This window comes from Somniosus microcephalus, chromosome 3 (assembly GCF_052327205.1).
Source record: "Somniosus microcephalus isolate GS21.2 chromosome 3, FLI_Smic_1.0, whole genome shotgun sequence".
Taxonomy (NCBI): Eukaryota; Metazoa; Chordata; class Chondrichthyes; order Squaliformes; family Somniosidae; genus Somniosus; species Somniosus microcephalus.
In genome coordinates, this window is record NC_140989.1 from 11342416 (window position 1) to 11358299 (window position 15884).

The window sequence follows — 15884 nt, forward strand, 5'->3', positions numbered from 1 at the left end:
GTGCAGCTGCCACCACCTGCAGTGCAGACTGCTTCCAGCCATGGCCAGATCAAGCAGCCAGCCTCCGCACCCTCCAAGACCAGAGGTCGTCCAGGCCGTCCCTCAGGGGCTTCTGCGCTTCCACACAGTCAGCAGGCGTCCCCCAGCCTTGACCCCGCCACTGGGGTTCAATTACGTAGGAGCAGCAGGGAGGGATGGGGCCGACCGCGAAAGAGAAGTCGGTCTCCATCAAGGGGCCAGCAGTAGAGGGAGGTGCTGAGATGTTTCTTTGGCCAAATTCAAGGACTCCCTCACCTGTTGTGATTGTTGGAAATGGTTTGTTTAGTTTTGCGGCTTTGCCAAAGAGTTAACTGTTATTCTGTTAGTTATGGTTTCTGTTGACATGACGTTGTTATGCTGGAAGGAAGGACTTTTTTGACAATAAAGAAAAATTTTAATTTACTATGGTACTCGTAACTATTTACACTCATGGTGGCCTTCAGAGGTTTTGAACGATCCGAGGTGCGCAGGACGATTGACACCCATCATTCCGTCAGAGGGGCCTCGAACCGAGTCCTGATGAGCCTCTGACGATGGCCCTTCCAGTTTCAGGAGCCCTCCCATCTTCCTCCTCCTCCTCCTCCTCCTCGTCCGCATGCTCCTCCTCCTCCTCCTCGTCCGCCTGCTCTTCCTCCTCCTCCTCGTCCGCCTGCTCTGCTGGACCTTGAGGGACAGCTGGCATTGGCTGGGTTCGTCGAATGGCCAAGTTGTGGAGCATGCAGCAGACAACGACGATGCGACCCACTTGCTCCGGCAATACTGCAGGGCTCCCCCCGAATGGTCTAGACAGCGGAAACGCTGTTTGAGCACACCAATAGTGTGCTCCACAATGTTCCTGGTCGCCTGATGGCTGCTGTTGTACAGCTCTTCTGCCGGGGTGGCGGGCAAACGGAGTGGGGTCATGAGCCATGGGCAGAGAGGATAGCCCTTGTCACCAAGAAGCCAGCCTCGTGGGTGAGCCGGCCCCTCAAAAAGGTCAGAAACTGAGGTCTGCCGCAGGATGAACGCATCGTGGCTGCTCCCAGGGAATTGCGCGTTGGCTGCCATGATCATTTGGTGGTGGTCACAGACCAGCTGGACATTGAGGGAGTGGAACCCCTTGCGGTTGCGGAAGTCCTCAGGATTCAGTAATGGCGCCCGCAAAGCCACGTGTGTGCAATCAATCGCCCCCTGCACCATGGGGAAGTCCGCAATAGCAGCAAAGCCCTGAGCGCGCTCCGCCTGCTTCTCCAGGGTCAGAGGGGAGGTGATGAATTGCCGCCTTCTTCTATAAAGGGCAGCTGTCACTTGCCGGATGCAACGATGCACTGCAAACTGAGAGATATTCGCAATGTCCCCAGTGGCTGACTGAAAGGATCCGCTGGCGTAAAAATTGAGGGCAACAGTCACTTTGACGGCCACCGACAGAGAGGTCCTGCACCGTAGACGTGGCTGCAGATCCTCAGCAAGCAGGTGGCACAGCTCAGTCACAACCTCCTTACCGAATCGGAGCCTTCGGAGACACTGCTCCTCTGACATGGCAAGGTATGACACCTGCTGCCTGAATACCCTCGCAGCGTATCCTCGGATTGGCCCACCTCCATTGCCCCTCCTCCTTCTGGCCAATCCCGGCCCTCGCTCCCGCCGTCTCTGTGACCCTTCAAAGTGTCCGGCCATGAGGACGTTCCCCTCCAAAGCAGCTCCCATTCCGATGCCAGTCGGGCAAAACGCTGTAATGTGTAGCGCTCCAACTGCTCCGGACAGGTCTGAAGGTCCCAAGTATTCGAAGGCTAAATCCCAAAAGAAATGCTCAACAGTAGCTCACCAACTCTCTGCAGCAACGATCACAATGAACAGGCCAAGTGGCTGCAGCTTTTATACTAGAGCTGTCCCCTTTAAATAGCGCCCCCCGCATCCGAGAAGGGCCTGGGAACGTTCCATCGAACTGTCACAAATAGTGCTAGGCGGAAAGGTTCCGGGCGCCACTGAATATCCGGTCAGGGGCGCCAAAAAGACATTGCACACTGAAATGACATCATGATCTGCCTGCGCACGCGGGCGCGCACTAACAGTTAGCGCATGTATAGTCAATATGGGAGGTGTCGCTATCTTCATTGCGCCCGCCCGAACATTGGGTAACGCCCCACTTTTTGGACTCATTAGGCTCTAATCGCTGGCGCTACCAACCGAATTTCTAGGCCTGTCTGTCTGTCTGTCTGACTTGTCTGTCTGACTGTCTGAATGTCTGTCTGACTGTCTGTCTGACTGTCTGTCTGACTGTCTGACTGTCTGACTGACTGACTGACTGACTGTCTGACTGACTGTCTGACTGTCTGTCTGACTGTCTGACTGTCTGACTGACTGACTGTCTGACTGACTGTCTGACTGACTGTCTGTCTGTCTGACTGTCTGACTGTCTGTCTGACTGTCTGTCTGACTGTCTGACTGTCTGTCTGACTGTCTGTCTGTCTGACTGTCTGTCTGTCTGACTGTCTGTCTGCCTGTCTGACTGTCTGAATGTCTGTCTGACTGTCTCTCTGACTGTCTCTCTGACTGGCTGTCTGACTGTCTGTCTGACTGTCTGTGTCTGTCTGTCTGCCTCTGTGTCTGTCTGTCTGACTGTCCATCTGACTGTCTGTCTGTCTGACTGTCTGTCTGTCTGACTGTCTGTCTGTTTGACTGTCTGTCTGACTGTCTGTCTGACTGTCTATCTGTCTCTCTATCTGACTGTCTGTCTGTTTGACTGTCTGTCTGACTGTCTGTCTGACTGTCTGTCTGACTGTCTATCTGTCTCTCTATCTGACTGTCTGTCTGTTTGACTGTCTGCCCGTCTGACTGTCCGTCCGTCTGTCTGTCTGTCTGACTGTCTGTCTGTCTGATTGTCTGTCTCTCTGTCTGACTGTCTCTCTGTCTCTCTATCTGACTGTCTGTCTGTTTGACTGTCTGTCTGACTGTCTGTCTGTCTGGTTGTCTGTCTGGCTGTCTGTCTGAATGTCTGTCTGTCTGACTGACTGTCAGACTGTCTATCTGTCTCTCTATCTGACTGTCTGCCTGTTTGACTGTCTGACTGTCTGTCTGTCTGTCTGTCTGTCTGACTGTCTGTCTGTCTGACTGTCTGTCTGTCTGTCTGTCTGCCACTTGAGTCCTGACTCACGATCTGAGCCACTTTTTACCAAACCCAAACTAGACAAGGGCAATGGAGGAATGTTTGCTGTTGCATCTTGACCGAACAGTAATGAATAGAGGAGACGGAACATACCTTTTACTATTTATTAAGTAAATGGGTGGACATTACAGCACATTGTCTGCAAGGCAGAACCCGAAACTGAAAGTGAAAGTCAAAGTAAAACCGAGCCGCCCAGCACCCCCTTCAGGTAACGCCCGGGCACTGGGACAAACTTAATTGAAGCAAAACTCAAAACACAACACTCCTTTCGCCCAGATAAAACCCCTTAGTCCTCCCTGCGTCTGGGACGGAATCTAACCCGACTTGAGCGCTGCTGGACAGGCATAGTCGGGGTGCCACTGCTAGCCACAGGAAAACCTTCCTCCGTGGCTGATGACACCGTGACACCTTCTGTCGATGTGGCTTCCGTCGTTGTTGCAGGAAGCAGGCCGTCACTGCCTGGCAGAGGTGGTGGAGACAATGGCCTAGCCTGTGACGTCTCTGTTACTCTCACCGGAGTACGACCCCATAGCTAGCCTAAGTGGCGTCTGTGTAGCTGGCCATCAGGTGTACGGACGCTGTACGACAGGGGACCCGTGGCCTGTTCCACCACGGCAGGCATCCATTTGCCTCCTCCTGCATAGCAACGGGCAAACACAGTCTCTGATGGCTCGAACTGCCTGGCGGTGCCCTGGTGCTTCTTAGCCAGCTCCTCTTGCTTTGTGTGCATCTCATCCCTGTAGTCCGGGTATAGCCGGTCCAGTGCAGTCGCCAGCCGGCGACCCATCAGCATCTCAGCAGGACTCTTCCCCGTTGCTGAGTTTGGTGTGGTATGCTGTGATAACAGGAACCTAGCCAATCTGGTTTGCCAGTCCCCCACCGATATCCTCACCAGTGCCTCTTTTGTGGTTTGCACCATCCTCTCTGCCTGCCTGTTAGAGGAGGGGCGATAGGGCGCTGTGGTCACGTGGTGGATCCCGTTTCTGCCTGCAAAAGCCTTGAACTCCGCTGACGTGAAGGCTGCTCCATTGTCCGAAACCAGCACGTCGGGGACCCCATGTGTGGCAAACAGCAAACGCAACGCGTTGATCACTGCACTGGATGTCATGGAGCTCATGATAGCCACCTCCAGCCATTTCGAATGAGAATCCACCACTATCAGAAAGATCTTCCCCTGAAATGGCCCTGCAAAGTCAATGTGGAGTCTTGACCATTTGCGAGTGGTCCACTCCCAGGGGTGAAGGGGAGCCTTGGATGGGCTATGGCGAGTCAGCTGACATGTCTCACAGCTCTTTACCACCTCCTCCACGTCTCGGTCCAACCCCAGCCACCAGAGGTAGCTTCTCGCCAACGCCTTCATGTGCACAATCCCAGGGTGTGAGTCATGCAGTATTTTCAGCACCTCCTCTCTTGCGGCAGCAGGAACCACCACACAGCTTCCCCAGAGCACGCAGTTCTTGTGTGCAGACATTTCATGGCGCCTCTGAACGAAGGGCTTGAAATGCTCCTCCTGGACCTCGGAGGGCCAGCCATGCAGCAGCCAGCGTAGCACCCGTGATAAGACTGGATCTTTCTGTGTGAGGCTGCCAATCCGCTGGGCATGGAGTGGGGCCTCCGGAACCTCCTCCAATAGCAACACCTCCAGTGGTGGTGGCGTCTCAGCCATCGGCCGGTCCAAAGGCAAGCGACTCAGAGCATCAGCATTAGCCAGCATCTTCCCAGGCCTGTAGCAAAGTTCATAACTGTAGGCCCCCCAACATCAGACTCCACCGAAGCATACGCAGTGATATGATCTGGGGCATGGGCTTGGAGTGATGCAGGAGCCCCAAGAGTGGCTTGTGGTCTGTGTAGATGGTGAACTGTCTCCCTAACAGGTACTGGCTGAACTTCTTTACCCCAAATATGATGGCTAGGGCCTCCTTGTCAATCTGGGCGTAATTACGTTCTGTTGTTGAGAGTGTTCTTGAGGCAAAGCTGATAGGCGCTTCCCGGCCATCTGGCTCTATGTGACCCAACAGAGCTCCCAGCCCGTATGGTGAGGCATCACACACCAACACCAATGGCTTGTTTTCATCATAGTGTGCCAGAACCTTATCTGCTTGTAGCAGTTCCTTTGCCTGTCTGTAGGCTGTTTCATGAGCTGAGGTCCAGTTCCACACTGTTGCTTGGTCTAACAGCCTGTGCAGTGGCTCTAAGATTGTGGCTTTGTGAAGTAAGGTTTAAAAATGAGCGTAACAGGGCACGTTTAGTAGAACGCAATTGCGCAGCAAAATGTTTAAAAATGAAATGTACTAATTATTCATATGTTTAATTGCAGAAATGACCATACCCGTTTAGAGAGATGAAACTTACAAAAAGAGACACTGACATAACCCTTTTCTGGAAAAACGAAACTTAGTCGTGGTCAAGAGAGAGAGGGTCTCGTTTCTCAGAAATCACATGTCCTGATGACTCATTTCCAAGAAATCAGGGGGTCTACAGGCCCCTGCAGTGAAAAGTGAAACTTATGTTATAGGCTACCTTGTAGAAGTTAGACACACCTAGTTAGTGATTAATGTATAGACCTTTAAATCGATTGGACCTCTTGTAGTAGGAGGTCTCGGAATATGTGTATAACTGTGTGAACCTCAAGAGATTTGGTGGAGTCAGAGCCTTGTGTTGGGACGCAAGAGCCACAGCTCCCCAGGCCTGAATAAACCGTTTTTACTTCAATTATTGGGTCTGTCTTTCTTACAACAAGCCAGTGACGTCGACTATGTATATCACTTGGTCCGCACTTTGGGGGCTTACATCAATTGGCAACGAGGATGGGATACGCGATCTGAACAAGACTCTCGGACAGTGTTAACCTAAGATGGGTGAGTATGTTTTTAATTACCACCTGTAAAATTAGAGGTTAATCGCTGATGAGACGTTAAGTCAGAATCGACGTATAAAAGAACTATAAAAAGAAAGATACCTTTAATTGAAGGTGGTTAAAATGTAAACTGCAGTTAGGGGCAGGTAGTTCCCTAAGCCAAGTGGTGGCAAACTGAGAGGGGCGGAAAGACCCCTACCCCGGGAGGCGGGAAATCCTTTTAGCCGAATGGCGGCAAACCGAGAGGGGCGGAAAGACCCCTACCCCGGGGAGGCGGGAAATCCTTTCAGCCGTGAGGCGGCGAAACCTCAGTTAGGGGCAGGGCATTCCCTAAACAATTGAATGAATGGGTGCACCATGGTGAGTGAATGAAATAAAACCCCTACAGTCACAAAGAGGTTAAAACTCAAAACCTCGGGACTAAAGGGTTGGTGTGTTTAACGAAACAGAGTGATTGACAGGAAGTGAGCAATTAATCAGAGTAACGCTATAGGGGTGAGCAATGTAGTGTATAAACCTAATTCACCAATACCAAGCATTAAACATAGCAGTTAGTTATGACTAAGAGGGTGGAAGAAGAATCCTCAAGGGACCTGGATTCTATAACCCGACTCCTGAAAAAAACAGTGCAGAGAGCCAAAGGCTTGGTGGGGAGGAGCTAAAGATAAAGAGGCAACAGATAATGTAAGGAATTGAAACAGAAGGGAGAGATAAAGAAGGAAAAAGATCTAATTTGCAGGCAAACCAATTTGAAACCCCAGCAAAAAAAAAAGAAACAGGGATTTGGAAACTAGGGAAAGCTGTTGAGTCACAGATTTAAAAAGGAGGGAAAAAAATAAACTTAAAGCTTTACCAACATGGAAGTTATTAGCATCTGTACCAAGACAAGTAAAACAAGAGATTTGCTGAATGAAAGGAACCTTAGACATATGCTGGAATTACAGTTTGTATAAAAATGTGTGAGTGTGGATGTTTTCCTGATTAGGAATGTTTAAGAGGATACAATATTCCTTTGTCTGAAAATCTGTCCGTTAAGAAAAAGAAATGTCTGCTGTGTGTTGTAGCTCCACCCACTTCTCTGTGTTAAAGAAAAAGCATTTAACCCTTTTGTCTTGTCTGGGATTTTGGAAGTTTAAGAATGTGCAAATAAGATTGTGCCCTCAGAATGAAAAAAACCTATTACAATTTAAGTTAAGCTGAAGTGTAAAAACTGAGAAGAGCAACAAAAAGTTTGTTTAATGAAAGATTAAGTTTCAGTCTAAGATCTAACCTTGGAGTTATGAGGTAAATTAACCTATTAAAACCAGACTTTCATTGTGGCCACAGTGAAATTCTGGTTGATGTAAATTGGTGTAGTCCAAATTGAATAAGATAACTCCACTCCGCAAGAATATCTGATAGTGGCAGGTCCCGCTACAATGTTTAATTGACTATGGTACTGGGAGTCGTATAGAAGGCGGGACTAGAGTTAAACCTTAGAAAGGTATAGGTAGGGAAGGATGAAGTAGTCGACCGAGGATACATAGTGACACAAGGGAAGAGACAAATGCCCAAAAACAGATGGGAGGGGCATTAGGACTGGCTGCGTGCTTTGATTGCTCGCAAGCTTCTAGGGATGGCAGCAAGAAGGGACCACGCCAGAGAGGGGAGGGGGATCCGAGGATGTTTGTTGACGCATTGGTAGGGGGCCGACAGTGCAAAATGTTAATGGACACAGGAGCCACAATCTCATTGACAGACTTACCCTTACCCCAAACGAAACTTTCAGTTAGTATAGCAGGAATCGGTGGACGAAGAATCAGGACCTATAAGAGCGAAACAGTCTTACTAGAAATTGGATGTATAATAATACCTACACAGCTGTGGGTATGCGACAATACTGAAGGAACAATCCTAGGGATAGATATACTGCGAGAAGTAGGAGCTTTAGTCGACCCTAAAGCGAATGAAGTCTACTGGCCCCCAGATTATAAGTTAAACAAACAGACAGACCCGGGAAACAAAGTAGAAATGGCCCAGCCTATACAGGATTTGATCAAAGGGGGGTAGCCAAAGGAAAAAGTGTAAACCTATATAGATAGTCGGAATGCCTTTGGGGTGGTGTCTGATTACATGATAGCGGGAGTAGGCAGGGATATATGACACCAGGAGGAGGACTCGTAAGAGACAAGAATATAATCAAGGAATGAGTAGGAACCTCTCTCCTACCCAAAGAGTGCATAATAATAAATTAAAGCACACAAGAGGATGGGCAGCTAAACGAGCAATTGAGAGAGGGAATCTGACCAATGAAGCCCAAATGTTCATGGTGAGTCAAAGTGTGAAACCACAACTGTCTTTCAGTCAGGGATGTTTTTTTGGGTTGCGTGAAGTGACGCAATAATGTTTAGCTCCACCTTCAAAAGCCTGCGAAGGAGTTAATCCTTTCCACTGACAGCTGTTTGAGTTCACCAAGCAACAACTTCAGTATTACTGAATAGAATTTAAAGATATTGGACATTATTAAATTTAAGCTTCTTAATGTTAAGCTGATATTTCCCCACAGTGATAGAAGGAAAATTAGGATTTGATAAATGGAAGTTATCTTATACACTAATTGCAGGACCGTCTCAAACGGCCGGACACTGCTTGGGAGGCTATCCTGTTACCCAAAGATAAATCTGGACAGATAGTTAGAGACATGAGGCCAAAGACCAACAGATTATACGGGATCGAGAACAGGATACACGGGACGACCAGAAGGAGGTCTTAGCAATAGATAGCAAAGTGATAGCAGAAATAATACCAGCCAAACCAGGGCTAGCACCCAGATGGTCAGGACCTTATGAAGTATTAATGAATAGTGACACAGGTGCTCATGTAGATGGGTCTGGAACGGGTAAAGGAAGGTGGAAACACTGGACTCAGTTAAAAATATATAAGAAAGACAATGAGTAAACCAGAGATGGTGCCCTTTTTGGCAGAGTGAGGAGTATACTAGAAGATATAAAGAATGGGAAGGGGAGTTACTACATATCAAATCAAATCAATCAAAATCATATCAACTTTTATTGTCATTGTTAGTGCACAAGTGCAGTACAACGAAATGTAGGCTTACGGCTCCCGAGAGTGTACAATTTGGATTAGGACACTTAAACATTCAACATACATTTATACATTTGGCTTGCAGTATATTAGCATAAATATGACCATAATAAAGTGCATTGGCAGATGTGCAGGCTTTAGTGTTTATTTGTGGAGTTCAGTAGGGTGACAGCCCTGGGAAAGAAGCTGTTCCTAAATCTGGTCGTACGGGTGCGAATGCATCTGTAGCATCTTCCAGATGGTAGGAGGGTGAACAGACTGTGGCTGGGGTGGGTAGGGTCTTTGATGATGGACCGTGCCCTCCGTAGGCAGCGTTTCTGATATATATGCTCTATGGTCGGTAGCTACCGTAATTCTGGGAGCAACAAGCGCCCTCGTGGTTCATCCAGGTTGAAGCCCAGTTTGCACTACGGAACATCGTTGCGGATCAGACCCGATACTTATACGTGGTCTCCGCACTCGACGGCTCCACCGCCTCGCGGATCGTCAGCCTGTTTGCGAACCCCCCGGATGACCGCAAGTATGAATCACTCAAGGTGCGGTTGTTGCAGGTCTTCGGGCTCACGAATTTGGAGCGCGCCCGCCAACTGCTCGCTATGCCTGGCCTCAGGGACTCCAAGCCGTCTGAGCTCATGAGCCAAATGCTCACGCTCCTTGGCTCCGAACCGGAATGCTTCCTCTTTAGGGAGCTATTCCTCAGTCAGTTACCGGAGCAAGTACAAGCTGCCCTGGCCAGGTCCAAAGTCACAGGCTGCGCAGCGCTTGCTGCCGAAGCGGACAAGATTTTTGCGGTGTTGCAGCAGTACTGCGCTGCCACGAGGCGCCCATCCTCCGCAGACACCGCCCCTGCTCCTCACCCTTCGGGGCTGTGCTTCTTCCATGCGCGGTTTGGCGCGAAAGCCAGATGTTGTCGCCCTCCCTGCAGCTTCTCTCCCCAAAAAAACAACTGTAACCCCGGCAAAAGAAGAACGGGTCTAACGGGTGCCCCGCCGTTGCGATGGCAATCAGAAATGCCGGCAAGCTGCTGTTCATCACCAATTCCATCTCTGGTCGGCGATTCCTATGCGACACCGGCGCACAGTGCAGCATTCTACCCGCGTCTGCTGTCGATGTGCAAGCTGGGAGGCACGGCCTCTCCCTCGAAGCGGCTAATGATGGAGCTATTCGAACCTTCGGCAAACGGCGGGTCCAGGTGTGCTTCGGGGGCCAGCAATTTGTTTGGGAACTTGTTACGGCCAAGGTTTCACAAGCCATTCTCGGTGCGGATTTCCTGTGCGCCAACGGCCTCCTGGTCAATGTGCGGAACCGATGGCTGATCAACGCGGCCACGTTTCACTCTATTCCTTGCCACCGTTGTAACACCATGTCGCGCACCGTCTCCTGCGCTTTCCCAACTCCGGATGAGTTCGCTCATCTGCTCGGTGAATTTCCAGACCTGACCAGACCTACGTTCTCCTCTATGGCCACGAAACATGGTGTACCACATCACCACCACCGGCCCCCCAGTCCATGCGCGGGCCTGGCGCCTCGAACCCGGCAAGCTGGCGGTCGCGAAGGCGGAGTTCGCTACGATGGAACGCCTGGGGATTATTCGCCGGTTGAATAGTCCTTGGTCTTCGCCTCTCCACATAGTACCGAAACCTGGCGGCGGATGGTGGCCATGCGGCGACTATTGGTGACTTAACGACGCTACCACGCCTGATCGATACCCAATCCCCCACATTCAGGATTTCTCTGCCCATTTGGCAGGGAACACCGTGTTTTCCAAGGTGGATCTTGTCTGAGGCTACCACCAGGTCCCGGTACACCCGCAGGACGTGCAGAAGACCGTGGTCATCACACCATTCGGCCTTTTTGAATTTTTGAGGATGCCTTTCGGGTTGAAGAACGCCGCCCAGGCCTTCCAGCGCCTCATGGACTCCGTGCTGCGGGACCTCAAGTTACTTTTCATCTACTTAGACGACATCCTCGTGGCCAGTCGAAATAAGGAAGAACACATCGCGCACCTACGCACCCTCTTTCGACGTCTCAGCCAACGCGGCCTGATTCTCAACCCGGCCAAGTGTCAGTTTGGGCTGCCCCACATTGATTTCCTGGGACATCGCATTAAATCGGAGGGAGCGGTGCCTTTGCAAGCGAAGGTAGAGGCGGTGACATCCTTTCCGTGCCCGCAGAACATCAAGGCCCTGCAGGAGTTCCTCGGGATGGTAAATTTTTACCACCGTTTCGTGCCTAAGACAGCTCTGCTCATGCAGCCCCTGTACGAGGCCCTCAAGGGCAAGTCTGGCAAGGATCCGGTAAGCTGGACGGTCGACATGGACCGGGCGATCGATGACACAAAAGGCGCACTAGCCAACGTGACCATGCTGGCACACCCGCTGCCAGGTGCCACCATCGCCCTCACCACCGACGCGTCAGGCTACGCCATCGGCGCAGTGCAGGAACAGTGGGTAAATGGAACGTGGCAACCGCTGGCGTTCTTCAGCCATCAACTACAGCAAAACGAACGAGCGTACAGTACCTTCGACTGGGAGTTGCTGGCTCTCTTTCTGGCCATCCGCCATTTCCGGTTCTTGTTGGAAGGACGTCCTTTCACTGCTTTTGTGGACCATAAGCCACTAACGTTTGCTATGGCCAAGACCGTCGAACAGTGGTCAGCCCGACATCAATGTCAGCTAACGTTTATCTCCGAATTCACTACTGATATTCAGCACGTGGCCGGCAAAGACAACCTGGTGGCAGATTGCCTCTCCCGCGCGACCATTCATGCAGTCCAGCTTGGCAGCGACTATGCCCTCATGGCTGCGGATCAAGCCTCGGATCCAGAAGTGCAGGCTTACCGAACCGACATCTCTAGCCTCCAGTTGGCCGACATCCCATTCCATTCCGCAGGCACCACGCTGCTTTGTGACGTCTCCGTACGAGACCCTCGCCCTATCGTGCTAGTTGCCTGGTGCCGCAAAGTGATCGGCGCCATACACCGGTTGTCACACCCCGGAATGAAGGCCTCTCAGAGGCTGATGTCGTCCAAGTTCGTCTGGTGGGCAATGCATAAAGATGTCCACGACTGGGCCAACACCTGCATGGTCTGCCAGAGGGCCAAGGTTCAGCGCCACATCAAGGCTCCATTGGCCAACTTTGCAGTTCCGGAACGACGGTTCGACCACGTGCATGTGGACCTGGTGGGGTCACTTCCACCTTCCCATGGATTTACACATATCCTAACAATGGTAGACCGCACCACTAGATGGCCAGAGGCAGTTCCCTTGTCATCCACCACTTCGGCAGACGTAGCCAGGGCGTTCATCTCCTCTTGGTTCGCCCATTTTGGGGTACCTGCGGACATCTCTTCTGACCGTGGACCGCAGTTTTCCTCTGAGCTCTGGAACACTGTGGCTCAGGAGCTCGGCATCAAGCTACATTGCACCACAGCCTACCATCCACAGGCGAATGGCCTGTGCGAACGATTTCACAGGTCGCTAAAAGCCACACTGAGGGCCGGCCTCCAAGGCGCTGGATGGGCAGACAAGCTACCGTGAGTCCTGTTGGGTCATCGCACGGCACCCAAGGAAGATCTTTGCTCATCCTCGGCAGAGCTAGTCTATGGTCAGCCACTGCGAGTGCCAGCGGACTTTCTTCCAACGCCAACAGAACCATGGTCCGCATCCGACCAACTCCTCAGCCACCAGGAGGCAGCCAGGTGTTTTGCACCAGTACCAACATCGCATCATGGGTTTCAAAGCTCCCACGTCCCAGCAGAGCTGAAGATCCCTGAGTATGTGTTCATCCGCCATGACGCTCATCGGGATCCGCTCAAGGCCCCTTACACTGGTCCTTTCTGCGTGCTAGAGCCGGGAGACAATACTTTCTCAGTGGATATCGGAGGTAAACCGGACCACAGTTCGGTTGAACGGTTGAAGCCGGCACACTTGGACCTTGACCACCCTGTCGAGACCGCACAGCCGCCAAAACATGGTCGACCGCCCACAGTCGCCGTGCTAGATCAAGCGCAACCACCCGCCAGCCCGCCCGCCGTCCAGCAGCTTCCACTTCAGGTGTGCAGAAGTTGCTCTGACAGGCTTGTCAGGCCTCCTTGCCGTTTGACTTTTTCTGTTAAAGATAATTCTGGGGGGGCGCATGTGGCAGAGCCACTAAGGGCTCAGATCAACTGTATATAATTCCCTTTAACAATGTGTTAGCTACAGCCTGAGTCTGCATCTTTGTATATACTGTTTGCATGTACAGAGCACGGTCCCTTTAAGAGCGCGGGCAAACGTGATGACGTCACGCCGTTCATTGTGGTGTATGTACCTTGAAGAAGGAACTATATTCTGCAGCCCCTGTATACTGCAGTACCAGTAGTGACCACCCCTGTATATAAGCCTGTGTAGTAACTTTGTATAGTAGTTCCAGTTTTGTCTCCATTCAGTAAACACTTGTCATAACCAACTTCTGCAGTCTGTGTCTCAATTACACACGGACATTACATTGGCGACGAACAGATCCGAACTTACCTACAGTTCTGCACCACCTCACGGGGATCCATCCCTGAAGCGAAGTTATTAGAGTTCGAAACCAGAAGGAAGAAATCCAAAAAAAAAAACAAACAGAAGAAACGGGCGTCGACCGTGGGCAACCGCCCTCTGATTCAGCGAATTCGAAGATTTGCAGGAGAGGCTGTCGAGAGCTCGGCTTGGTTCTCCAGTCTATGGTGTTCCAGCTAATCGGGCTGGTGGCAGGTAGTACACTGATCCTTCCTGGGCTGCGGCGGGCTAGAGCTCGATCGGGTGGCTTTTCAACGGGGCCGAGCAGCGTTGTCGGGAAGAGGAGAGAGAGAGAGAGGGTGGAGCACACAGGGCGCGGCTGGTGCTACGAAGCCGGGCAGCGTACAGACCCGAGAAGAGGGCGGGAAGTGTCCCATAGGGTCTGCTCTGATGACGGGAGCAGTAATTAAAATAAAAGAAAAAGAAATTAGAAGCGCAAAAAACCGCAAGGAGCTGCAGTTTGCCACGGGGACCGCGGAGAGCGGCGTTGGCAGCAGCGCAGGGGGAAGCGCGCGAAGACCATAGGGCATCACCATCAAGGCATAAAAACGCCAGCAACAGCACTGGCAGCAGCGGAAAAGGCAGAAAGCGCGGGAGGCGCCATCTTAATCCAGCGGGGAAGAAGGCAAAGCGTGGGAGGCGCCATTTTGTTCAATCGGGGAAGAAGGCAAAGCGCGGCAGGCGCCATCTTAGATCTCCAAGATGCCGAAGACTGGCAATATCACTGCCTTTGATAATGCAATGGAAGACTGGACCACGTATGTGGAAAGAGTCGAAGTATATTGCAAGGCAAATGAAGTAGCCGATGAGAAAAAGGCATCGGTACTACTAAACATAATGGGCGCAAGAACGTACGGCCTATTGCGGAACCTGATCACTCCAGTCAAACCGATGGTGAAGAGTTTTAACGAGATTGTTGATATCCTACAGGAACACCTAAATCCTACACTGCTGCTGATAGCAGAAAGATTTAAATTCCACAAGAGAAATCAGCATAAAGATGAGAGCAATGCTGATTACCTTACGGAACTATGCAAGCTATCAAAGCACTGCCAGTTCGGAGCAGGACTGGCAGATACCCTACGGGACAAATTTGTCTGTGGACTCCTGAGTGAAGGAACCCAGAAGAGGTTACTCTCAGAGAAAGAGCTGACGCTAGATAAGGCTTTCAGCGTGGCAGTATCATACGAAGCAGCAGCAAGGGGAGCTGCAGAAATACAGCAAAAGCCACAGGAATACGGCACCCATGAAATGACATGGGGATTTGAAAAATGTTATCGCTGCGGCCGAACAACCCATGACCAGAAGGACTGCTGGTCGAAGGACAAAACCTACAGGCAATGCGGAAAGATGGGACACATTGCACGAATTTGCAGGTCTGGGAAGAAGACTTTGGAGAGGGTGCAGAGAAGATTCACCAGGATGTTACCTGGGATGGAGCGCCTCAGCTATGAAGAAAGACTAAACAGGCTGGGGTTGTTTTCCTTGGAGCAAAGAAGGCTGAGGGGGGACCTGATTGAGGTGTACAAAATGATGAGGGGCATAGATAGGGTAGACAAAGAGGAACTTTTCCCCTTAGTAGGGGGGTCAATAACAAGGGGGCATAGATTCAGGGTAAGGGGCAGGAGATTTAGAGGGGATTTGAGGAGGAACTTTTTCACCCAGAGGGTGGTTGGAATGTGGAACTCAATGCCTAAAAGGGTGGTAGAGGCAGGAACCCTCACAACATTCAAGAAGCATTTGGATGAGCACTTGAAATGCCATTGCATACAAGGCTATGGACCAAATGCTGGAAAATGGGATTAGACTGGACAGGGATGGATGGGCAGCGCAGACACGATGGGCCGAAGGGCCTCTTTCTGTGCTGTAAAACTCTATGACTCTATGACTCTATGACTAACGACAACAAAAAGACTACTAAGGAACAGTACAGGAAAGTACAAAAGATGACGGACAGTAGTTCCGAATACCAGAAGAGCGATAGTGAATCCGGGAACAAGAGACTAAGCTGTCACAAACTACACAACGTAATCGCAAAAGAGGATCACTGAACCATTTGGGTCACCCTCACGATAGCAGGGTCCCAAGTCAAAATGGAATTGGATACAGGATCAGCCCTGACTGTCATGAATCGATGAGACTACGAGCGGCTATTCTCACACATACCCTTGAAAGACACATCTATTGTCTTGAAGACGTATATGGGGCAGAAAGT